This window comes from Saimiri boliviensis, chromosome 15 (genome assembly GCF_048565385.1).
Source record: "Saimiri boliviensis isolate mSaiBol1 chromosome 15, mSaiBol1.pri, whole genome shotgun sequence".
In the NCBI taxonomy this organism is placed as follows: Eukaryota; Metazoa; Chordata; class Mammalia; order Primates; family Cebidae; genus Saimiri; species Saimiri boliviensis.
In genome coordinates this window covers 10,808,071-10,834,906 of record NC_133463.1, presented here as the reverse complement: position 1 = coordinate 10,834,906, position 26,836 = coordinate 10,808,071, and the positions used below count along the sequence as shown (strand labels likewise).

General features: G+C 40.0%; 1 long non-coding RNA gene across 1 annotated transcript in view; it reads left to right on the top strand.

Moving 5' to 3' along the window:
• The window catches only part of LOC141581425 (uncharacterized), a 234,706-nt gene extending 210,232 nt beyond the window's left edge, over positions 1-24,474 (top strand). The window contains exons 2-3 of the long non-coding RNA XR_012514013.1: positions 19,835-19,889; positions 24,381-24,474. This is a non-coding gene — a long non-coding RNA (uncharacterized LOC141581425). The remainder of the gene's footprint in view (positions 1-19,834; positions 19,890-24,380) is intronic.
• Positions 24,475-26,836: the final 2,362 nt, after the last annotated feature.

Sequence of the window (26,836 nt, the reverse complement as noted above, 5' to 3'; positions counted from 1 at the left end):
ATGATCTAGACAAAGAGCATGCTTTCATGTTATAAGGAGTGCTTTCATGTTATCTACCTTGCCCATGATTACCCAACTCACTCCAAGTCCTCAGTGAAGAGTTGAAATCTTTATATGCCTTTCAATTCAAAAATACTACTGATGTAAAGAGAAAAACTCATTCCTGTAAGAACTAGTGTTATGTAAGTATAGTTGGTTGTATTCTGTAAGAGCTAAGTTATCTTATTATCCACAGTCAAAAGGAAGTCATGATCCTCCTTCTCCAAAAACTGTTCACACGCACTAAAATTAAAGGTTTTAATATTTGCATTCTGAATACAATTACTTGATTTTGTATGCAGATGAGTTTAACGTAATGATGCATGATAAAATATGTATTTTAAACATACATGATACCTAATAGGTGTATGTCGAGTTGTACTAAAATCTGTTTCTACCCCCACAACACTGTTGATACCAAATGTGTGGGGATTTGGGGGTTTGGAGTGCGCTGGTGCAATCTTGCCTCACTGCAATCTCCACCTCCCGAATTCAAGTGATTCTTGTGTCTCAGTCTCCTGAGTAGCTGGGATTACAGGCGCCCACCTTAATGCCCAGCTAATTTTTGTGTTTTTTGTAGAGGCAGGGTTTCACATGTTAGCCAGGCTAGTCTAGAACTTTTGGCCTCAAGTAATCCACCTGTTTTGGCCTCCCAAAGTGTTGGAATTACTGGTGTGAGCCACCATGCCTGGCACAGTGAATTTTTCTCCCCCCACCACCCGTCCCCCATCAAACCAACAACCAATTCTCTTTCTGGACAACAACTGGCATTCTGCAATTTAATTCAATTCTCACACCCCCTGGAGTTACTGTGAGAACTGACAAAGTGAGAGCCGAGTCCCACAAGGCTACCCCACTTCAGATGCCAGTTCCAAGTCCCAGACCCCACTGGGACTTCTGATTGACCAGGTATAAATTAAGTTGGTTCCCACAATTCCCTCCTCGGTTTTAATCATCAGTTATGACAGCTCACAAAACTCAGGGAAATACTTACATATATTGGCTTATTGGAAAGGATGTTATGAAGGATACTGATCAACAGCTGGATGAAGTTCATACAGTGAGCTCTGGAGTGTCAATCCTGTGGTTAGGATGCACTACCCTCTTGGCATGGCGGCAGCATTACCTGCCCAGAAACTCTCTGGACTTCATCATTTAAGGGGTTTTGATGGAGATTTCATCACATATGCATGGTTTATTATTAACTCAGTCTCAGAGTTTGGGGAGAGTGGAGCTGGAAGTTCTAGGTTTCAAATCAAGATTTAGGTCCTTCTAGTAAACAGATTTTATTCTAAAGCTATGCAGAAGCCCACCAAGAGTCACCTCATTAGAACAAAGGATGCTCCTATCACCCAGGAAATTCCAAGGGATTTAGAAGCTCTGAGTACTATTCCCATCACCCTCACTGCTTAGGAAATGACAGGGTCTCTTTGTCAGGAAATGGGGACAAAGATTAAATATTATTATGCCACAGGTTTCCAGAAGACCATTCTAGATCCCAAAGGGAAGTAATATTGGATTAAGAATTAACCATTAACTTTAGATGAATCCTTAGGGCTAATTCTTGTCAGTCTAATTCTCTCATTTTACAGATGAGGAACTGATGCTAAAGACTATGTTGTGATTTGCCAAAGAGATGGCACAGAGTTGGCCACATGTCTGTAATGAGGGAAGCACTTGCTTCAATACCCAAGCCAGGTGCAGTCACCACATGCTGATGCTGAGGCTTCAGGGCTTAAAGGGAACATCATATTTTAATTTGTCTAGCTGAGGCTAGGCTGGCAAGTTGGCATTTCAATTTAGCCCAGGGCCTTCTTGTTTCTCAAACCTTAATATTGCTAGACTTTTTTTTTTTTCAGTGCTGTATAAATTGTTTTCTTTGGCTCTATCTCAAACTCAGTCCTTTGAAAAAAGTGTTCTCCCACTCATTTAATTAGAAAAGTCCAGAACGTGTACCCAAAGAGATAGGATTTCATCTTCAGTTAAAATCTTACTGAATGCTGTTTGCCTTTTTAAACACATGAGTAACAGCTCTTTATTAAACAGAAACAATTTTATCAACCCCTTTCTTCTAATTCCCTCACTCCCTTCAGCCTGACCTTAAAATAATTTTACACGTAATAGTCCAAAGATCTGTGTTTAAAGGAAAGCAACAAAATTTTACAAAGTAAACAGTGTGATAGTGGTGAGAATGTATAATTGCAGCAGTGTTATGGGTATTATCATTCTGACTTACTAAGTAACCAAGTGCTTATTTGGTGTGCTGGACATCCACCATGTCCCTGACATGTGAGCTCCTCGATGACAGTTTGAGTCCTAAAGTGTGGTTTTATTTTCTAGCTTGTGTTTGAGGATGTGAATAGGTAATTCCAGTGCAAACATTCTCAACCTTGTACCTGTTTATTTTAGGGAATAGCATGGCAGGCTGCAACTCAGTTAATTGCAACAAACAAATGACAGATTGTTCAAAAGTAGGGTATATGCCAGAAATACAGATGAACTAGGTTTTATGTGTCTCTGTGTTGGATTTTCTATAGCCTTTGATTTTGCCTTCACCCTTTAATGATTTCTTTCACAGATCACCAGATGCTGCTCTTACAGCTTCTAGTGAGAAGACAAAGTATATCTCAGCAGTGGAGGCTGTGAAGTCAGACACATCTGGGTTTCAATCTCAGTTTCATCAAGCCCTGGTTTTCACCCTGAGCAACTTATTTAATTTAGCTAAATCTCACTTTCCTAATCTATAAAACAGTATTATGCGTCTTATAAATTGCTATTAGGGTAAAGTAAAATATGGAAAGAACTTATCTTTGAACTTGCAAGGAATAACCCTCAGTAAAATTGTAATATTTTGAGACTCTAAGGCAGTGACTTCTTTTGTTATAACAGCTAATGTCAAAGAACAGGTGGGTTTGTAATTACTTTTTTCCTCTTTGGACAATCGAAGGACTCAGTCATCAAAGCATTTATGTTTCTATTCGGTGAAATACACTGATAAATGACTTTACAAGTCAGATTATCACCAAGTATAGAAATTTGTAAAATAAGCATAATTTTCTTGCAGTTTCAAAGAACTTCTTTGATAAATAGCTAAGTTTTACCCTTTTATTGAAAACAGGGTTAGCAAGCATTTTTGTGTCGCAGGACATTTTATGCTTTCAAAATGGGCACTATGTTTGGGGTTTTTGCTAGGTCATTGAGCAGAAGACGTTGTCCATAATTTTCTGAAGCAAACAGTCAAAATTTGGCTCACACTGGGTGTTCTTTTCCAGACATCTTGGCAAACCTGAACTTTCTCTAGAGATCCTGGTTGGAGGGAAACATGAAAACGGCATTGCTTCCATTGTAAAGGGTAATTGCTCTCCAGGCTTGTTGTGTGTAATGTAGACACAGTCAATATGAATAAGGGAAAATTGGTAGGGCAAAGTTCGTGGTTAATTGCCAGAGGTATTCTGGAATGTCAGTCTTAGGTTTGAATTTGTGAAAGTACAGGAAGAGCATGTTGAAGAAAGGTGGAAGATACTTGGTTCAGAAAGCAAAAACCTTGGCCATAGGTGGCATGCGGGTGGCCTGGGCTAAAAATATGTGTAAACAAACTCAGAGAGGTTCTGGGAAGCCTGTCCCAGCGGCTGGCCCTGCTCCACTCCCACTCACCCTTCCTCTCTCAGGTCAGCTACCATCCCTTGGAGGCTTTTCCAGAATACCCACCCCACTCCTCACAGCTGTGTTTGGTTGCTCTCATAACTTGTTATTAACACTCCATTACTGTTGCAGTTAATTGCATTTACTATAGTAATATGTTGACCTGTTGGCCTCTCTGCCCAGATTGCAAGGCAATGAAGATCAAGAACAAATACTCAACATATTTTACATCGAACAAAGGTGGAAGGGAGCAAGCTGGGGGAAAGGACAGGAGGCAGGGAAGGAATGGAGGAAAATTAGGAAAAAGGGAGACCTCAGGGAAGTGATGACTGATGTCCATGAAAGGCCAAATATCCTGGTTTCCATTATGTAAGGTTTCTGTATAAGTGAGAGAGAGAGAGATGTGGAAAAAGAAGTGTCACACTTTCAGGTCACTCTAATTGATCAGACAATTTCTTTTCCTCTAGTATAAAAACAAGAATTTTTTTTTCCAAATCAAGATAACTTTTTTTCAGAGAAAGCATTTAAAAGCTGTAATTTCACCTTTTAAAAAATGTGTTGCTGTATCTGTTCATTGCTAACACTTAGAGGTCTGTCTTTAATGAATCTCTAGTTCTCCCCTGCCCCCATTCAATGTGTGGCTATCCTGGTTTGCTTTTAATTTGATAGGCTCATTTAAGGAGATTTAAATACTTCAGTATAAATACCCACTGGCGGTAAATATTTTGAAGCTTCTGTACTTGACTCAGGGAATGTCTGACATTTATTTGGAAATGAGAACTATGGGAGGTCATATCAAGGGAGGCGAGCTACCAGAAAGGCTGCCTTCCCTCTGAAACAAGAGTTAGAGGTCCAGTCACCAGAAGAGAAGCCACTGCAAGGTCTTGGGAGTAGGGTGGCACTTCTAGAAAATTTGACAAGTATTATCACATGGGACCTCCTTGACATATGTCACTCACAGGTGTCCCTTCCCCTACCACAGGAAATTGACGTGGCTTCACCTGCCTCCGGTCTTACTGGCCTCTATCTCACTACAGATCTCCATGTGAATGGGAAGGATACGTTCTACCTCTGTACTAGTCAAAGTGCTTGCCTGTTAAAGAGACTGCACTTTCCATCTTAGATTTCTGACGACTCCTGAAATTCTGCTCTTCCTTCACGGTGCAGATCAAATGCCCTTTCATGGAGTCTTCTCACTCCCCAGTCTGGAAATCGAACCCATTTTCAGCCAAATGGCTGTTGCTCCCATTGGCTGTGTTGGCTCCCAGGCCAGGGTTCTCATGAGGGAGAGCAGGTGTACCCCAAGGTGGGTTTGTCCAATCTCTGCACAGGTTTAGGCTGTTTGAAAAGTCCCACAACTTGCTTGTGCTTACTCATCACGCTTACCTGTCTTCAGTGAAAATAATGAATTCTCTGTGCCCAGTCAAACGTGTTTGTATCTTCAGGGAAAGCAGTAATTTTTTTCCATTTCTTGATATTCATTGTAATGTTATTGACATAAAACTTAGAAAATAAGGTATAGAGAAATTACCCACAATGCCATCACCCAAACAGTCTTTGCTGTCTTTTCTTTTGCAATCATTCTCCAAATGTTCTTTTGCATGGTTAAGTACATAGTGCACACACCATGCTGGCTCCTGCATTTCTTTTAACAGTGTAATGTGCAGTAGTTACTTTTGAAATGTAACATTTTTAAAATAAGACTTTTCATATGATATATTTTTACCAGTTCCTTAAAGTTGAGTGGAGATGTGTAACAATAGGATGTCTCTCCTATTGTATCTCAGCCCATGGAAATGAATCTGGCACATCAGGCCATCGCAGAGTTGAGGAGAAGCAGGTGCAGGGTGTCAGCTGCTGGCCGATGCTTGCCTGGCTGCCCTACTTCTGGTTTTGAAAAGGCTACTGCTGCTCTCTGGGTTCCTAATCAACTCCCAGGGAGTCTTTTCAAATTTTCTTTTTTAATACTAACATTACAAAGATTGTATTGGGATATGATTTTTTTCCTCCTGCGTCTCACTCTGAAACTTTTCACCAACACTTAACGATGTCAAAAGATTTTGCAGTGAGTGCTATCACCCAGTTCCTCCACTAACATCTCACTTCACGGGCTTTATCATACCTCTCTGTGGTTTTGAGCCCTGTGATGGTATTTCTCATGCAGGTAACTTTCCTAGGGCTTCTGATTTGGTTTTCTGCCTGGATCCTTTCAGGACCCATTCCAGCAGGACTTGGCCCCTCAGGCTGAGCTGAGAGAAGACTGTTGGAACATAAAACACTTCTACTTCCTTTAATACATGTTGCCAAATTAGTTCTTCCAAAAAAGTATGCATCATTTGTAATGCCACCACCAACATATGAATGCTACATTAATTCCACTGAGCATTATTTTTGAAGTTTGGAGGAGTTTGACAGGATTCTTAGAGCTCTTATTGAACTCTGACTTGTTACAGCTCTTTGTGCACATCTCATTTTTTAAGACCCTTACACTCCTTGAGGCAGAAGCACATTAGCTGATAATCATTTTCTTCCTCAGCCCCCAGCACAGAGCTTTGCACATAGAAGGTGCTTCATAAATGTTTGCTGGAAACAAAGTAAACTGTATATGTAACTTTGAGAAGATCAGTAAATTAGCAAGGGAACAACTACTTTCAAGATGTTTAGAAGAATTAAAGCAAGAGGGAAGGGACTTATGTTGCATAGTTAGCTAAATTATATTGCCTGTGGTTTTGATTTCTTCTGAATTGAAAGGCTTATTGACTTTTCGGGCTTACTTTGTGTGCATGACAAGACTAAATAGGTACATTAACAATGTACTTCACAAGTAAGTCTGGGATTCTATATATTCATGTGTATTTGGATGTATCAAGTGGATTCTGTACCTATCACAATGACTCGAACATTTTTATAGATGCACTGTCACCTTGACAAAGGTACTCTTAACAAAACTCTGGAATGAACATTTAAAAATACAGTTGTGCAGGCTGGGCATGGTGGCTCATGCCTGTAATCCCAGCACTTTGGGAGGCTGAGGTGGACGAAGCACTTGAGGTCTGGAGTTCGAGACCAGCCTGGCAAACATGGTGAAACCCCATCTCTACTGAAAATACAAAAAGTAGCCGGGTATGGTGGTGCACACCTATAATCCCAGCTACTTGGCAGGCTGAAGCAGAAGAATCGCTAAAACCTGGGAGGTGGAGGTTGCAGCCGAAATTGCACCAATGCACATCAGAGTTGGTGACAGAGAAAGACTGTCTCAAAATAAAAATATACAGTTGTCTGTACAAAATCTTCAGGCAACTTGATTCTGGTTAGCAAGAGCACCCCACAAGTGCAGCCTAGAAAAGTTGTGTACGTTCTGTGTGGTAGCCTTTGCGGTGAGATGCGTGACCATTTTTCTGGTAATCAGTTCAATGTCCGGAAGAGCTGTCCAAAGTCGCTTCACATCTGCAGCTCAAGCACGTTGCTTTCTCATGCTGCACTCTGCTTTGTCCTTTGTCATCGTCACTGCCTGAATCTTCTTTCACCAGATTGCTCCATCTCTTATTTTATGTTGTATACACCAGTCACTGAATAGGATTATCTAGACTCTTCTAGATCCCTGGCTTTGTCCATGGTAGGAGACGCTAGGCTAGACTTTGGGGACACGGCAGCAGGGTTTTGCCCTCATTGTGCCTGCCAGCCAGCAACAGTTTGCTGCCACACTGGGCTAATGGTGCCACCTCGTGGCCAACATGAGCCAGGCCTTGTGCTTTCTCACCCTGCTCAATTTCGCCTTCCATCTTTTACCTGCTTTTCTTCTCTTACCACCTCAATACATTGTATCTTCCTGATTTCCTTTTCTCTCCTGTCCAGCTTCCTCCCAAACACTAAGCTGCTTGTATTGTCAATATCCTTACTTCCTGGTCTGTCTACCACATCTTCCCTGAAACTCCCCAATCTTGGATTTACCTAATCATTGATTTTCTCCACCATGATCACCGTGGGCTTCTGAATGCCACTGGAGGAGCTCACCATGGCCATGATTTCAGGAACTCAGCAGGGCTCCTGGCTGAGTTCCGCATTCCTTGCACGAACTTCCCTGTGTCCTGAACCAGCCATGCTCTCTCCAACTGCTACTGTCTGACTGCCAGGAGATGACCTGGTCCTCACTCAGAAACATGAAGCCATTAGGCATGAACCCCCATTTCTCAACCTCCTGTTCTTCACATGGACAAAATCAGCTATATTCACATCTGTCCTTTTTCTTGATTCAGATGTCACCCATCTACTGCTCCTCATCTTGATGAGGTCCCTTCCAGCATCTTTTATTTTCTGCGTCCTTTCCATGTATCCTTTGTGGTTCTTTCTTTCATCATAAAGAGAGTTCCTTCCCTCAACTTGGACATCTCTCTGGCTACCTCTTACCTCTCACCTTTTTAAAATTAAATTTTTAATAACTTAAAAATTTTTCATAAAATCTTTCATATATACTGCAAGGTTTAAGAATAATGTAATAATCAGCCATATTGTCAGAACTAGCCTGGAGGAACAGAATAACACAGTGCACCTGAAGCTGTGTGTTTTCTAGTCATATATTTTCTCTCCCCATCCGAGAATCAACATCATCCTGAATTTTGTGCTTAAAATTTGCCTTTAGTAAAAGATCATATACATGGCCTAGGGTTCCATTTCACTCTTGGTCTCTGTGCTATAGGCCAAGTCAGTTTTGAGCCATCTGGACACCCTAAAGATAATTATACTTATCTATTATATCTTTGACTTTATGCTTATTGGACTAGGGCAGTAGGAAGCCCCAAGGGTTATGGAGGCCATAGATACATGTAAGAGATAAAGCCTCCAATGACTTAGGGCTGGCTACATTATAATCTTTTGGAGATTGGTTCATGTTTGCCAGAACACCCGCTTCTCGAGTAAAAAGAAATATGTTTCACACCTTGAGCTTCAAAGAGAACACAACTCCTAGTAGGCTCCATTGGTATACATGGCATACCCAGGACTATTTTTCTGGACCATGCATCAAGTGCTAGGCAAAGCTGCCAGCTTTACGTGGAAGCCACTGTAGGAGAGCTCTCTATAATACACCTAGGCTACACAAGAGGCCCTGCTACTTGGGCTGTAGGACCTGGAAAACCAGAAATGCTCGAGGTATATATTATAAGAAAACATACTTGTGAGGTTTATGGCAGACCCCAAAAGGAACATCACAACATGGACCTCCTTGGACTCAGTAACGAGGCTATGCCATATGGATCTGCAACTCAACACCTTTCAAAACGCAACTGCAGGCATGCCCCTGGGCTCTGGCAGAGACAGAGCTTCTGATCATGGATTATCAAGTGACCATACATCCAGGAATGTCTAGCATGAGCTTGGTCTGATACTAGTCAGAAAGTCAGGTGAGCCACCTGAAATCCATCATAAGGACAGAATGCACAAGACCCCAGTGTGGTGCCCTCCCAAAGAGATAAAAAGCTATTTGGTAGCAAATAGACTACAGTGAACCCCATTCACTCTTCTTCAAGGTGCTCAAATATGTCATTTTTAGTAAGTTTCTCCATACATGCATTTATCTGCTACTGGAAATTGAAACAGTACATCAAAATTTTGTATTACAGTTAAAATTTTTGAAAACTACAAAATTTAACCATCAAATTATGCTTTAGCCAAACTAACCAATGTTCCTTTATAATCTTTCCCCACCTTATGTTCTTTATATTGGATATATAGGATAATCTTTATATTGGATATATAGGATATTCTTTATATTGGATATAAAGAGCTCAGCATTCCTTACACGATCTTGTGTCCCCACCAGCCATGTCCTCTACAGTTACTACTGTCTCAATACTCCATATTCTTTATATTTCATCTCACTGACTTCAAGTTTCTAAAACATATGGAAATACTTAAGATCTATTGGTGTTTCTTTGGGTCAAATATAAAAGTAGAACGAAAGTATGTTAGAGTCATTCAAATACATTCAAACTACAGATTTCTTAAAAGTTACTGGTATCAAAGTAAGAAGCTTCCTTACTTATAAAGAAGGAAAGAAGACAAGAAAGCAGAACTCATCCATTAGCAAAATTGTTGTAGTTTATTCTAGCATGGAGTAGCTTTCTCAACCTGCTGCATAAAATTACCAGTAACAAAGTACAAGAGTAAGGTTTACAGCTAAATCAGCTGTGTCATAATTCCCCATTCTAGCATTCCCAGAAGGATCTTGTCTTTGATAAACACAGTAACTACAGCCACATTTGAATGGTTCATTTCTTGATTCATTCTGAACTCCATTGAGCCCAGTGTCTCTTAGCTCTCTTTCAAGCCCAGCAAATCTGTTGAGTAAAAGATATCTCAGTAAAAGATACCATCCTTTCTTTCCTCACAAGTAAAATATCCTTAAATCCTCCCTTCCTGTAAGGCAAGCCATCTCTGATCTCCTGAAGATCTTTTCTCTTACTGTCCTGTTGTTGGGGTAGACCTTCTGGTAATGGGGGAAAGAATTTGGTACTAGGGTTGAGAATCAATTTACTAAGGCTCTTAACATTTCTGAGCAGACGAGAGGTCTCTGGATTTCCTGGGAATTTTCAATGGGCATCGGAAAAACCTATGGGATCAAGGTTAAGTTAAGCTTTTATGATGGCTCCACTGGCCATCTGGCCAAAGTTCTAAGTTCTTCCAGGATATTTGGGTCCTGGAAGTGTTGCTGGACTCTCAAATGGAAACAGGTTAGCCTGCAAAGAACTCGAAATCCCAGAACAATTCAGAAAACCCAAACTCCAACAAATGGTGGTGAAAGAGCCAGCTCTACATCCGTTCTTGAATGAGTGACAATTCATTTTTGACAGGAATGGGTACCCTATTTTGGTTATGGGTTTTCATTTTCTGTCCACAGAACTGCAGCCCACTCTGAGTGCCAAGTACTACAGCAGATGCTGGGATACTAAAACTATCAGATAGGACAGAGTTCTTTTCACATGGATAGTTGTGGCCGACACTGGCTTGCACTGCTTACTACGTCCATTTCCTTTTCCTAGGCAGAAAGGAAGAACCCCTTTCCAGCTTTTCATGATGTCTGGTTACCACCTGTTAAGAGATTTGATCAATGAAATCTGGACAGAAGGATGTCAAGGCTTAGCCATAGGCCCAGCTGTGAGGCCCTCATAGCCTCTCTTTCCTCTCTGTGGAAATTATTTAGCCCATATATCTAAAATGGCAGCATCATGAAGCAGAGGGAGACTTTTTTTTTGAGATGGAGCCTCTGCTCTTTCACCCAGGCTGGAGGGCAGCGGTGCAATCTCGGCTTACTGCAACCTCCGCCTCCCTGGTTCCAGTGATTCTCCTGCCTTAGCGTCCCAAGTAGCTGGGACTACAGGCACCCTCCACCACACCCAGTTTATTTATTTATTTATTTATTTTGCATTTTGCATTTTTAGTAGAGAGAGGGTTTCACCATTTTTGGCCAGGATGGTCTCGATCTATTGAACGTGTGATCTGCTCACCTTGGCCTCCCAAAGTTTTGGGATTACAGGTGTGAGCCACTGTGCCTGGCCAGAAACTGATTTTTCAATCACCACTTGGACTCAAGCTGTCATGGAGAGCCGCAGACCTTCACTGTGTTAAGCCATTAAAATTTGGAAATTACCTGCTGCAGTCAGCATCAGTTATGTGACGAGTACGATGTTCAGTCTGGAAAGGAAAAGCAGACATGCAGGGAACAGCGTACTGTCATGTAGCGGGTGCTGTGACAAATATGCACAGGGATGTGGGAGCCAAAAGGTAGGAGGTGTGGTTTACTCTGGGAGTAGGAAGAGAAAAATAGGAATATCTTTCTTGAGGAGGCACTCTTGATTTGAGACTTAAAAGATGAGAAAGTGGGTGTTTTCCGGATGGACAGCAGCAATGGGGATGACATACTGGCTGAGGAAAGGGTGCATGTTAAGACTAGAGGCCTCATTGCTGGTGTGTAAATGAAACTGAGCAGTCTAGAGACTGGAGTTTAGTGATAAGTGAGATTGGGGTGGGAGATGACGGAGACAATGACCTGACATCAAGGTCATCTATGCCTAAAAATCTGGTAACAGTCAATGGCGAAATGGTGAAGAGTTTGAAGAGACGTATGATGACATTTGAATTTTAGAAAAATCACTCATTGATAAAGTGGAAGGTACAGTGAAATTACTTTGGATGTAGGGAGACAGGTGTGAAAGAATGTGGAATCGTCCAGTCGGCAGGTGTTCGGAGCTTGCATGAAGCCAGTGGCAGCAGCGTGGAGAAGAGAAGGCAGCAGAGTCTGCAGAACATGGGGACTGGGTAGATAAGAGTTTAGAATTACTCTTTGACCCTAAGCCTAGGTGAGTAGGTATGTGGAAATTCAAATTAGAGATGTATAATGAACAAAAAAAGCCTGATTGATAGTAGCCCCAAGGAATTAAAGCATACTTACAAATAAATATGTAGAACTCAAAGAAAACAAGAGGCAAAGAAGGCTTGAACAAATACAGATCGTGATGCTGAGTGGAAACAAATTATTATAACGATAGTAATCTCCCTAAATCAACTCATAGGATTATTGCAGATCCAATAGAAACATGGCTGCACAATTTTAAAGCTATTCTAAACTTAGTTTGTAACATAAATTAAGAAAATGTCAAAAACTACGAAAGACTTACACTGCTATATATGAAAAGCCATCATAACATTTTAATAGAAATTCCATCGTGCTGGTAAAATGGCACCAAGATTAATGCAATAGGATAAAATATATCAATATATACTCTAGCATTTAGAATAACTGTGTAATTAAGATGGTATTTCACATAAAATAGTTCTTAAATAGCTATTTGAAAACTAAATGCACATAGTTCCTAATTTTAAATTTCAGCAGTAAAACGGTTTGAGAAATCAACATAGCCTTGAGGATACACTCAAGTTCTTTTGATGAATAAGGAAAAATGCAAAGTTGTAAATTTACTCAATTACCTTAAAAAAAGTTTTTAAAATTAAAAGCCTGTCAATTAAATGTAAAGAAAATAAACAAAAGGGGCATTTACAACACCTATGTCAAGGAAATTTTAGTCTTACTATGTATAAAATCTCCCACCAATCAATAGAAAAAAAAAGAACACTACCAACTATAAAAGGAAATTCACCAAAAAGGAAGTTAAATAACCTGTAAGCCTGAAGATTAATATCAATGGTAGAGAACATAAATCAAAAAATTAAATGGATTCAGGAGGTGGTGACCACGTGGGGAAGGAGTTACTCTGACTTTGGTAGGATGTAAGCTTTCTATGGGACAATTCAGCAATATGTTTTTAAAACCTAATAAATCATTCTATGTGATCCAATAGTTTGACTTCCATAAACTTCTGTTAAAAAATCTGAAACACACACACAGGATTATATATAAATCATTTTCAGAGTTACAATGTTAAAAATTTTAAGTCATAAAGTCTAATATGGGATTTTAAGATACAAACCGCAGTACACAGATACAAAAATACATTGAAGCCACACAAATGCACATTTAAGAATTACACTTTGACTTCAAATAGTCACAAAAAAGCTTGGGTAGGGGAAGCTGTTTACAAACAGCATATACAACATGATCCACAAATGTACTGTATTTATGCCACCAGCGGCTTGCAAACTACAAGCCAAAAATCAACTCTTATTTTTGTAAATACAATTTGATTGAAGCTCAGCCATACCCATTTGTCTGGGTGTTGTCTGATTGTCTTTCGAACTACAATGGCAGAGTTGGTTAACTGTGACACTTAAGAACTAAAAATGAAATCCTAAGCCACCCAACTGACTGGATGGACGCCCTTCTTGGCCAAGAGGACCCCAGAGAAACCTTAAAAACTGAGTTCCTAATTGTGACAAGGTCGGAGGTAGAGCATGCCTCTTTATAACTTTTCCTTTTTGTGGTTTAAATACGACTGACTGACTAGTATTGATGTTAAAATAAAGATCATAAGACTGACAGTACAAACTCTTTGTGGCAAAAGGACACCGAATTATACACAACACCTATGACCATGCCAAGCCAGGGTTAAGCCAGGTTCCCCCACCACTCTTAAAGTAGCAGGGTGTGGTGGCCCACACCTGTAATGTCAGCACTTTGGGAGGCCGTGGCGGGCAGATCACTTGACCTCAGAAATTCAAGACATGCCTGACCAACATGGTGAAACCCCATCTCTGTTAAAGACACAAAAGTTGGCTGGACGCCGTGGCTCACCCCTGTAATCCCAGCACTTTGGGAGGCTGAGGCAGGCGGATCACAAGGTCAAGAGATCGAGACCATCCTGGCCAACATGGTGAAACACCGTCTCTACTAAAAATACAGAAATTAGCCGGGCGTGGTAGCCTGAGCCTGTAGTCCCAGCTCCTCGGGAGGCTGAGGTAGGAGAATTGCTTGAACCCGGGAGGCAGATGTTGCAGTGAGCTGAGATTGCACCACTGCACTCCAGCCTGGAGCCTGCTGACTGAACAAGACTCTGAAAAAAAGAAAAAAAAAGAATCACACACACACACACACACACACACACACACACACACACACACGTTATCCGGGTGTGGTGGCCCACGCTCATAGTCCCAGCAGAATCACTTGAACCTGAGAAGCAGAAGTTGCAGTGAGTCCAGATTGCGCCACAGCCTGGGCCACATCACCTGCCACTAGAGCTGATCTCCCAGCCCCTGTTCCATAGACGTAACTACAGCTTTGACTGGACAGGAGCCAGATTTCAGTACATTCTTCTAATTAGCGACCACCCACCAAAGATGAACTGGTTCTGGTCCATTTACATTTACATGAATGTCTTCATGTCCCTGCTTCACCTGTAGCTATATAGGGCTTCGTTGTAATACATTTAAATGTGAAGTCTCTACCCCAAAGTAAACATGGGACAAGATCTCCTCCAAGCATATTTATGGCTCCTAATATAACCTGTTAAATATGTGCATTTGGCCAATCCCTTTAGCATAAATCCGTCTCATCTTTCTCTTCCTAGATGTACCTGTTTTTCAGGCTCTGCCTTCGGTTGTGCTTCTCAGCCTCTGGGATTGTCACCTTGCAGGCTGTAACCTTTTATAATGAAGTCTCCTCTCTAAAGTTATAGATCTCATGATTTTCCAGTTGACACAAAATGTCTGAAAGCCTGAAATATTTTAGTATCTGGCCCTCTATAGAAAAAAGTATGTCAATCCCTGACCTATGCAGGCAAAAATACAGAAAGCCTACAAATAAGAGGAATTATTTCTGGTACAGAAAATTTTAAGTGATTTTTTTTCTTTGCTATAGTTCTCAAACTCTCCAAGGAAATATTTTCAAATTAATGAATTTGTAGGTTACCAAATAAAAACTGTATGTTTATTGTGTACAACATAGTTAAAAATATGTAAACATGTGGAATAGCCAAATTGAACTAACATACATTACCGCAAGTTTTTGTTTGTTTGTTTGTTTTTTGTTTTTTTTTTTTTTTTAAAGATGGGGTTTCACCATCATAGCCAGGCTGGTCTTGAACTCCTGACCTCAGGTGATCCACCCACCTCAGCCTCCCAAAGTGCTAGGATTACAGGCGTGAAGCCACCGCACCCGGCCCAAGTTTGTTTTTTTTTTTTTTTTTTTTTTTTTTTTTTTTACACTATCAGCATTAGCAATTTATTGTATGTTTGTAAAAAGGACAGACATAGTTTAAAATGTAAGTAATCTTTTCACTGGAGAAATGAAATTATGGTTAGTCTTCATGTCTTTGACTTTCCTGCATAGTTTTTATATCTTTAAATGATGAATATATATTACTTATATAATCAGAAAATATTTTAACATGCATTTTAATGAGTCCTGAAGTTTCTATGTTTATTTTTCTGATTTCTTTGGGGCATCTTTGTGTTACATTTAACATCTTTTTACTTTTTCCTATTATGGGGCAAAACTTGCTGAGAGATTTTGATGATTGGAATTTTTAATGTTACCTACTTTGAATTATAGCAACCATCTGGTCTTAGTTATCTGTACTTTGAATCATATTTCAAAATAAATAAATCCAGATATGCAAAATAGGCAAAAAGAAAGATCAGTGGTCAGTTTCCTTGTTTGCTGTGTTTTGCTTTTTTTGGACCCTGATAAATTCACTCAAGGACTATCAAACTCTGGAAAATGCTTATTCTTGTATCGTACAATTCTATTTTATAGATTATCGATTTTTAGAACTGGTTGAAAAGCATCCTTTGTGTGATTTCACAAAGCTTTCCAAATCATGATTTCAAAATTTAGCAAAAATAGCTTAAAAAATGCCAGCCTATCTTGAACATAAATGTGAAAGATAGCCATGTATGAATGATTGGATAATTGATTTCAGCAATACATAAAAAGTTAGATAGTTTTGGAGATAGCGAACAAAACAAAACTCAAGGAACCACAGGAAGTTGAAATGTCCACCCAAGGACATCTGTCATCTCTCCAGTCAGAGGCTCTGGTGCAGAGCACGCTGTGTGGCTCCGTCTCTCAAATTGCTGCAAGCAACAGCCTGGGCAATCCCCCTCCCCTGGTTACACCCAGCTCAGACAAATGCACTGCCATGCCCAGGCCTGGACACCTCTTTCCGAAGCCTTCCCCAGACTTCAGAATTTGCATGGGTGGGTTTCACGGATCAATGACTAGCTTGCATTCCTGTTGTCTCTGGAACAGGGTTTTTATATGAAAGGCCAAATGTCCCCTTCCGGGTCATGTTCTCCCAGATAGAAACTAGCATGGATGTTTGCTCAGGAGGGAGGCTCACCTGCACCAGCAGAAAGCCATCATGGGCACACTTTTATCTACCTCTGCCTTGTTCTCCTGTCGTTCTTTGGTGGGGATATACCATCTACAAGCCCTTAACTTCTAAAATATATTAACTTAGACATTACTCTTCTGAAAACAAACAAACAAACAAACAAACAAAAAAAAACATATGCACATCTAATGTTTCTATCAACTGAACTGTATTTTTTGGAGATCAAGGAGATCAGGTGAATGGGATTTTTGTGTCAAATTTCCTCCAGTTTAAATCACAGAGAGGTACCAGTAGGTGCAGGGCATGGATTTCAGCCACCCTCAAGCAGTTTCTTCAGCACATATGCCCTGGCATTTCTAATGCCACCGACATTTCTATCTCATCACTGCTATTTTCTTTTATGTCCTAGTAATAGGCCAAGGACCAAGGATTCTTGGGCTCTGACTGGTCTTTAAATTGCTAGTCATTCTCTATGGGACAGCAGGAATAGTGTGCCCAGTTTGCAAAGTCTTTGAGGAATCCTGGGAGTGAGGTGGCCAGGAGTCGCTATTCTCCAGGACTGGCGTCCTGCCTTGGTGAGCTTCTTCCTGCTTCTTAATCCCAGAATGCCGCACTCCAAAGGTCTCCCTGCTGGTTCTTGCACAAACTCTGCAGGCCTATCAGCCCACACAAGAGGCGAGAAAGAGCGAGCCCAGAAGGAAGAAACTCAGCTCAGACCATTCTCCCAACTCCATATCTGAAAGTGGAGAATACATCATGAGAACCTGCCATCCCCAGCCTCTGGGCCAGGCTGAAATGAGAAAGTCCTGCCGTTGCTCAGTGCCCAGACACTTCCTACCTTCTTAAATCTTGGAGGAGCAGAGCTGTTCTCAATTCTGGCAATCTGGACCTCACCTGTTTGCCTGGAAGACAGGTGTGCTCTACGTTGACAGTTCTGAAAGAGACTATTTCAAAGACAAAAGAAATGCAAAATACAAAGGGCTTAATCCCTTGCATACATACATTCCCCACTTATAAATCATCTTATGAATGCATTGAGAGCATGAGTCACAGAAGGAGAGATGCATGATCAAAGAGTTCATCCCTGCATTTCAAAACGAGGTCACCTCGAATTCTGCGTGAAGGTGAACGGCGGTTGCGGAGGTGGTGGGGGGGCGCTACTTGCAAGATCAGTAAATAATTATTCAGATTCTAGTCATTAATCCAGTATGTCTTTGTCTTGTTGGATAAACAAAAGAGCAAGAATTTCCAGATCAAAAGTGTTCTCAGTAGGATTATTAACATTTTTCATTATGCAAGCCATTCATTTAGTGAAACTATTTTCAATTTCTTAAACCAAAAGACATACGATAACAATCTGAAGTATGACTTGTTTTTTACCTTCTGATGTAGGATGAGTTTGAAAAGCAAAATGTAGCAATTTGCTTTATGAAGTCAGATCAAACAGGCTCTCCAAGGTTGCAGGATGCTAGAGGAGTTTATCAGCAATTCTATTTTTCTAACTCTTTCCTAGTTTTAATATCCTTTTTGTCACCAATCAGCTCTTATTTCTCAAACTTGCCTGAAATATTTTTTACATGCCACTGCAGTAGCCTTCACTGGGAGAAAGAGGGAAGAGAAAAGACAAAGAGGATGAGAAGGAGGAGGAGGCAGGGCAGAAAGGAGGGGGAGGATGCCTGACATCTTTTAAAGGGAATGACTATTCTTTTCAATGCTACCCCTACCAGGGTAATGTCCAAAAATAACAGGAAAAGACATTCTGCATTGGAGCCATAAACAGATCTAACAGTCTCAGCCACCTCTAACTTGCAGATGATCTAAAAACAGTATTTTAAATTGACATCTTAGAAATACTGTGAAAAAGAAATTTGTCTTTGGGAGTAGATGAAATCTTGGCCTGCCTACCACCTCCTTCCTACCTACCCTCCCTTCCTCCCTGGTTTTCCCTCCCTTTCTTCCTTTCATGTTCTCTACCCTTTGTTTTCTGGTTATAGTACAACACATCAGGAGAAAGGAAAGTCCTCACCTCTCTAAACATCCATTCTTCTAGCAGTAAAAATTGGACTGAATTCTGACTCCCCAGAACTGGGGTGGACCTGTGGTGTACTCAGACATTATCATAGGACCCTGATGATTCTTTTTCCTTGTTATAGGAAATATTTTTTCCACCACCTATAATCTTGCTCAGACTCAATATTTTGGCCTGTCACGGTAGTTCACGCCTATAATCCCAGCACTTTGGAGGCAGAGGCAGGTAGATTATCAGAGGTCAGGAGCTTGAGAACAGTCTGACCAAAATGATGAGACCCTGTCTCTACCAAAAATACAAAAATTAGCCTGGCATGGTGGCACATGCCTATAATCCCAGCTACTCGGGAGGCTAAGGTACAAGAATTGCTTGAACCCAAGAGGCAGAAGTAGCAGCGAGCCAAGATCATGCCACTAAACTCCAGCCTGAGCCTCAGAGAGAGACTGTTTCAAAAAATGAATCTATATGGTCATTGAACTGAACCCCTGCACAAATAATTATTAGTTTCTAAAATTTGATTGTCAATATTCAAAGGCACCTTCTTTAAATAAATTTTCCATAGATTCAAAAAAAAAATTAAATAGTTATTTCTGGTCACTCTTCTTTCACTGTTTATATGAGCTTATAATGTTACAAAGAATTGTTATAAATATGTCCTTTACAATCTGATCAAATGGAAATAAAAACTATGAAACTTCTATGATTTTCTCTGGAATTTGTGAAGAACATAAAAGGTATGATCAATATTCAATACCTCAGTCAAAATAGCTTAGAAGTCTAGAAATGCTCCATTATGAGATGGCAACTTGAAAAAAACTTACCTCTGATGTCTCTTATCAAAGTGAAATCCTTTATAAGCTCAGCATAGGTTTTGAAAATTCATGTATTTTATCTATTTTGAAATGCTTATTTTGCTGTTTAAAGCATGTAAGTCCTTTCAAATTAGAAAGGAAATACAGGAAGTGTTTACCAAACCTCTCAATTAAATACAAGCTCGCCTTTTGAAAACATTTCTTGTCAAGCTAAGTATTTTTACAACTAATGAATTCTTAGACTGATTTTTTTTAAGACATAGCTATGCCTCTTTTGATGAATTTAATAACATCATGGAGAAAAGTCTATTTAAAAAAAATTCTAAGATGGTAAAATAGCATGTTTTAACAAATGCCAAAAAACTTGATCATTGTTAACATTTGATGTCTAAAAGATATAGTATCTACAATTATGTTACCTATGTTTAAACTTTTAATTTGAAGAAAAGTTATTGAGGGGCTTCTTGTTTTATAACAAATCTACTATGAGTCCATATGACCATATTTTCCTGTTTTCATTTAATCAGATTCAGTGCCGATTAAAATTTCCAAGTGCTGACGTAGATTTCTTCCCAGATACAGGTATGTAGTCAATTTTGGGGATGAAAGCCTGTGCTAACTCAACAAGCCAAGTCTGCATCCTCCAACGAAAGTGAGGGGCTTTTAATGAATTCATTCCTAGATCTGAGGTCTCTGCTGCCCTCCACCGCCTGGGGGATCCCTGCCCTGTTGGAATTCATGGAACTGTCACACATCAGAGAGTGAAACTACGGGGCCTAAAGGGCATCTTGGTCAGAGCTGCACCTATAAACCTGAAACTTGACTCCCAGAGTAAACAACTTTTAACCATCTGAAAGTATATATTTAGAATGACTTTAGGGCACAGATATGTTAAATGTTTAGATGGGCCGTGTGTACATTTTTGAAGCTCCTCCCCAATTCAACCACAGGCAGGATTAAAAATACCCTGAGCCCCTATTGTGTTTCTGGGCTCTGTGCTGGGAGACTGTGCTGCTCAAGGAAATTAAATTTTGCAAGTTTGACAGCTATACAGCTAGCTGGAAAAATTTCAGACTGCTTTAATAAAGCAACAGTGGGATCTGCAGGACCACAGGGACTAGATGAGCAGCCCTTTTTCACATAAGACATTGTTCTTTGAAAAAGACTTGAACAGAACTTTCAAAACAGCAGAATGTTTCTTTTCCATGTGGATCCTGGGGTTAAAAGTATTTGGTTGAAATATCCTATGTACTCAAATTTTACCCATGTCTTAGTCAAGGTCTTTAGTTATAAGCAATGGAAATTGGCTGACTAATTATGCAGAAAAAAATACCCAGGAGTTTATTAAAAGATATCAAATAGTGTACAGAATGGTTGGAAAGGCTGGAGAACATCTTTGAGGCTAAGCTAGCAAGAATATGTTTAAATCCCTCCATGCAGAATTGGCCTGTGAGAAAACTGCCTGCTGCAGCTGCCACAATCCCATGATGTCACTTTGCACCCTTGGAAAGTCAGTTCTAGGGCTGCAGAAAGATTCCTCAGGTACTTGCTTTCATCTCATTGTTTAGTTTAAAGCAACAGTCTCTGGAAAGAACTGTGATTGGCCAACCCCAGTTTGCCATCTACACAGGAGATAGGAATTATACATTTTTGGATTATACCTGGGGGGCGGGGGGGGGGGGGGTGTAGTAAGTCTCTTTCCTCTGGAATTTTCTAGAAATAGCCCAAAATATGCTGCTAACAGAAAACATAATCCTACAGTTTGAATGACCGTCTAATTTATTCGGCAGATCGGAACACTTTTGAAAGTGAAAAACAAGGTGCTATCAAATAATTACTCCAGGAAAAGAGGTATAAACTGCATCACTTCAAGTAGAAATTATCACCTGGTTATAGTGACAAAGTTTTCATCCTGGGCTACATACATTCTCAGTGCTGCCACAAGGTTTTTACTGTCTACCAGCTTGGCTGCAATGGAAATTGGCCCAGGTGCAAGGCTGCAGCTCCAGGCATCTCAGAAGCTGGGCAAAAACACCACATATGGGACCCAAGGGGTCATACTCCCTCACAGCCCTCTGACGTGATTCAGGCTCTCACTGAAGTAGAGTTGGTCTTGTGTTACTCACCACAATTATCTACTAAGTTCTCCAAAGTATGCACAGTAAAGGCATGCTAACTTAACACTGATATAAAAATTTCAAGTGATCTTGCAAAGACATTAAAAACACTTCCACAGATGCCCAGATAAGGCTATTTTTTTCCTGTTTAAACTTGAAGGTTAATCCAATGAGAAACTCATGTGAAGATGGAGGTAGAAATGTGTTTCTTTTAACCCTTCTCATTTCTGTATTAATTGGTTAGTTTCTATTGACATGAGTAAAGTGACTATAAATGGAACTGATTTGGGAATAACTGGTCGACTGCTGGGCAGTTGCTGAGACTGTGAACAGCAGGACTGCACGGGTGAGCGAGCAAGGTCACCACAAGCTGGGGTCAGAAAAGGTTGCAAAGTTCTCGAGTTAAGGTGGATGACTTAAATGCTTAATACAAAACCGATCTTTAAAAATTGATTTCCTGAACTTTACGTAAATTGATCTTTTTTTCTTAATTATTCTGCTTCAAAAATTACTATGAAGAATTCCACAGAACCATTATTTTTCTGCCAAATGTTACTATAGCCATGTGTTGCTTAATGACAAGGATATATTCTGAGAAATGTGTCATTAGGTAATTTCCTTATTATGTGAACATTATAGCATATGCTTACAGACACCTAGATGATCATAACCTATATAACCTACTGCACATCCAGCCTATGTGGCTCCTGGACTACAAATTTGTACAGCATGTTACTGTACTGAATACTGAAGGCAATTGTAACACAATGGTAAGTATTTGTGTGTCTAAACATAGAAAAGGCAATGCTTTGCATTGCTGCATTATGAGGGCTACAAGGTTGCCAAGCAATAGAAACTTTTCAGCTCTATTGTAATTTTATGGGACCATGGTTGTATACGCAGTCCATTGTTGACTGAAATATCTTTAGTAGCGCCTGACTGTTCCGTTTTTATATTAAAAAAGCATTTATTGGTTACCTGCTCTTTCTGACAGTCATGGAGGTTAAAGTAATAAATATCACAGTGTCCTTGCTCCTGAGATGTTCTCCGACTAATGAGGCAATGGATATGTCAACAAGTGTGCATCATGACGTTACAGGTGACTTGACTTTGAGCTGAATATTATTCAAGCATACTAAAAAAAAAAAAAAAAGCTATTGGAGAAAACCCACATATATGTTGAACTATATAGACAAAGGATGGAAAGCACTGCTACATTATACCTTTAAGCCTAATAGCTACAAATGAGAACTTAAAATACAGAAATACAGAAAAATGACTATACTTTCTGGCTAACTTTTAAAATAACTAAAAAAAAAAAAAAAAAAAAAAAAAACCACTGCTTTTCTAAAACACAGATGTGGCCATTTCTGCAATAGATTTATGGTCTTTTTATGACCCATTAAAGTCACTGTATATAACCATTCACAGATGGAGAAGCCAGGCAAGACCAAGAATTAGTCCTCCCTAGGGTCCGTTATTCTGCTCAACTGAACTGCTGTGAAAACAAGTTGCATTATTAGGAATTTTTTCAGCTGATTTTAAAAATAATTTGAAGGCAGAAAGAAAAAGAATGATATTGCTTGGTTGGATTTAAGGCTTGACTGATACAATGAATTTTTTTTCTAAAAATCTTAATTATTTCTACTGTTTCTCTTCAAATGTGAAGTAGCGGAAGCTGTCCTAAGTTCCTGCTTTTATGAAGGATAACTTTGTCCATTGATAGAAGAGAAAACTAAGATCTCAAAGTGTTCAGGGCTTTACCTAAGGTCAAAAATTTAGTAAAATAACTGGGTGACAGAGTAGAGACAATCAATCCTCAGACAACCCAGAGCACCTTTGACTTAAACAGAAATCAATCTTAAAACTTAAATAAGCACAATAAATGGCCAGTGGTCTCTAGCTTGCCTTTATGGAATAGGAGTGCCCATCCTGGTGTTTTTTGGTTTGGTTTGGTTTGGGTTTTTTTGAGTAAGGTGGTCTCAAATTCGAATCTTCACCTTGCCCCACAACATTTAGGGCCCCAAAGATGATCCTCTAAGAAATAATGATTTGTCCTAGAATATTCAAATCTTAGAAAAGATCACATAGAATGAGGCACAGTCCAGCTATCCCACCTACTCATCCATTCAGTAATGTTTCTTAGAATTTGCATGTCAGGCACTGTTCCTGATAAAGGGAATGCATGACCATATGAGTGATTTATAAGTGTAGTTTTGTGACAATTCATAGACAGAAATTAACATTTAAAAAAGTCATGAAACTAAATGCTGATCCTCTTCCTTTAGGACCCTAGAGATATCTGGTAAGGTGTGGCAACATGCCTGCTTCTTATTCTAAGTATTGATTCACATATTCATCTAACAAATTTTTACTGAACACCTGAGCCATGCCATACATTGGCTAAACGGAGGATGCTGAGAAGTTGAAGGGACTAATAAAAGAAAAGTGCAGTTCAGCTCTCACTCTTTGTTTAAAAGACAACCCTACTCTCTGTTAAATGCAAAATTAACTTTCAGATAATTATCTGAAAGTTAATTTTGCATTTAACAGAGAGTAGGGTTGTCTTTGTGAGAATAAGAGGCAAAACAAGTAGGGGGTCTACTTGCGGGGTGGAGTGGTAGTCAGTTACCAAGGTGAGATTAAGGAATGCATTGACTATGGATATCCAATTGCTGTTTTGCACTGCTTGTGAAAGAAGAGGTTGAGAACTATCTTGAGATTACCTACTAATATTTCATCAGAAATGGTCACCATGGTATTGGTATAGAAATCAAATCAGCATGAACAACTTAATGTATAAGAGTGCTAGGTCTCTTTTCAGCATTCAAAAGGCTGAATAGCCGCTTATCTCTGCTGTTGTAGGTCAACACAAACATGATTATGAAAGCCCTGCAACTTTCCCAAAAAGTAGAATTCTATTAAATTTACCAAAGTTGTTTTTTTTCCCCCCCAGATACAGAGTTTTACCATGTTGACCACGCTGGTTTCCAACTCCTGACCTCAAGTGATCCACCAGCTTGGCCTCCTCAAAGTGCTTGGATTACAGGTGTGAGCCACTGCACCCGGCCCAAATTTACTGAAGTTTTTAAAGTAAAGAAAAATGAGTTTCTTCCCAGTCTGTTGCATACTTCTTCAAGAATAAAGGATTCTTGAAGGCTACCTTGCTACTGGCCATGTGCCTCCCGTTTCTCTGCAATTCCATCTTCAGGTCTGTTTTGCTCTTGCAAATGGGACACACAAATGTGGACTAACACCTCCTCTCTGCTGTGTAGCTTCGAGTCAATCCTCTCAGGCAGATCCTCTCACAAAATTGAGATATGCTGCCTTTTAAAATGCCAGGCTGTGTTTATTGAGCAAGAGGATTCATAAAAGTGTATTTTGTCATCACCGTTTAAGAGCCCAAACATCCCCTTGGCAGCATTGCTTGAATGTCTAAGGAGCCTCACAGAGTGTGTGAACTGAAGAAAAATCCTGACAAAATGTTTATGGAAGCAGCAGGGCTGGTAAGGACGCAAGTGCTCTAATCAGAATGCCCACCCTGCCTGTGAAACATTGTATATTCAAGTTCCTTTCATAGGGCCAGGGCAGTGCCTAGCTAATGAAAGAAATATGCCTTTTAATAGGCCCAGTAAACTACATGAGGTTGGTTCATAATCTTTTGTGCCTATTACATCTTGCATTCATTTCCTTTCTGTGGCTCTCATCTCTGCATGTTCTATGTCTTCATGATCCTGCTCAAATTTCTTTGTGAGTAGGTTCCATCCCCCCATAGACTTCGCTTCCCTGTGGGCTTTAGAGTATTTGTACTTGCCCTGTGGCACCATGAACAATTCTTTTTATTGTGGTGTTCTCTTCCTTCAAGTAGCCTTCACTCTTCTTAAAAGCAGAAATTGTGGCTTAGAAAACTGAATTCTCTACTCTTATGCTCAATCCGTATTAATTTACTGAATAAAGGCAAATTGTTTCTATGTGAATTGTCAACAATAAAATCATGAGGTGCCACCAATCCACATCGCTATGCTCATGGAACATGGCATGACCTAGGCAGGTAGGAACAAGGGTAGTGGCAGGTCATGGTGATATAAAATGAGAAAAAATGCAGGAAAGCATGGGTGGAAAACCCCAGATCCTTTAAAAACTACGGCCATTCTTATCATCAAAAGACTTGGACACAAATAGTTAAGTACCTGAATGTGGCAGAGATGGGGCTGTTCACTTTATGTGAGACAGGAGGACAGAGATCATTGGCTAAGCAATGGCTCTGGAGTGACTGCATTAGAAAAAGACTGAGTGTGAAAAGGTGGCACCTCACCAACACATAGGGCCACCAGTGTCCTCAGTGATGAAGGATACTAGTCAAGACTGGGTTCGCCCTAATGAGCTCTAAAGTCAACCTTGAACTGCTAACAAAAGACAGAATGGCCTTTCCTTTCCCACTGTGGGCAAAGACAGACATTTTTCTGTACATCTTATGTGCAAACATTTCCTAGAATATGGGAGGCACAGAGAGAGAATAAATTCAGGTTTTTCAAGTGGACTTCGGCAGGTGTAGTTTTTTCAAGTGCATTGTTTCTTTGCAGTAAATTTTCTCCAGGATTCAACCTTGCTGGGCTTTTTCTGGCCTTCTTTGAAACATGTTTGCCTCAAAAATGCTGCAACTAGAGAGAAAGCAATGCAGAAATAAGTTAACTATGGTAACTTAAGATGCATATTGAATACAATAAATGGATATGAATGTTAGCTATTTCAACTGACATTTTCTGTGAGCCAGTCAGGGAATGACAAAGTGTGTTTGCCTAAAATGTTGCAAGTTAATCAAATGCCTTCTTTACTCAACCGATCATAAAACATTTATTGGTACTACTTTGTCCCTGCTTTATTGTGTGACTTTCAAGCTCTATTTCTACGCTGTCTTCTTCCCTCTATCTGCACTGCCTCCATCCTTCATTTGGTCACAGTTTTGTGATGGTCTATGCTGCTTCTTGGCTCCCACAATTCTGTTCTCCACACAGCATAAAGCATGCACCACCACGTCCAGTTAACTTCGTATTTTTAGTAGAGAAGGGGTTTCGCCATGTTGGACAGGCTGGTTTTGAACTCCTGACCTCAAGTAATAAACCCACCTCTGCCTCCCAAAGTGCTGGGATTACAGGCATGAGTCTCCACGCCTGGCCAGAAAATCTTTACTGAGATCTAGTTCCTTTCCACAGAGCACTGCAGTGTGTCCATTTAGCAAATAGATGGGCGGAGTCACCACTTACCTCACAGGATCACAGACAAGTTTTAGATTTTGGTATCAGGCACATCCAAAGTTTGGTACCAATGGGAATCAGGATATTTGTTCTTAATTGTAGAAAATACACATGAGCTAAACTTTGAGAGAAACAGTGAATTTATTGTTATTTTGAC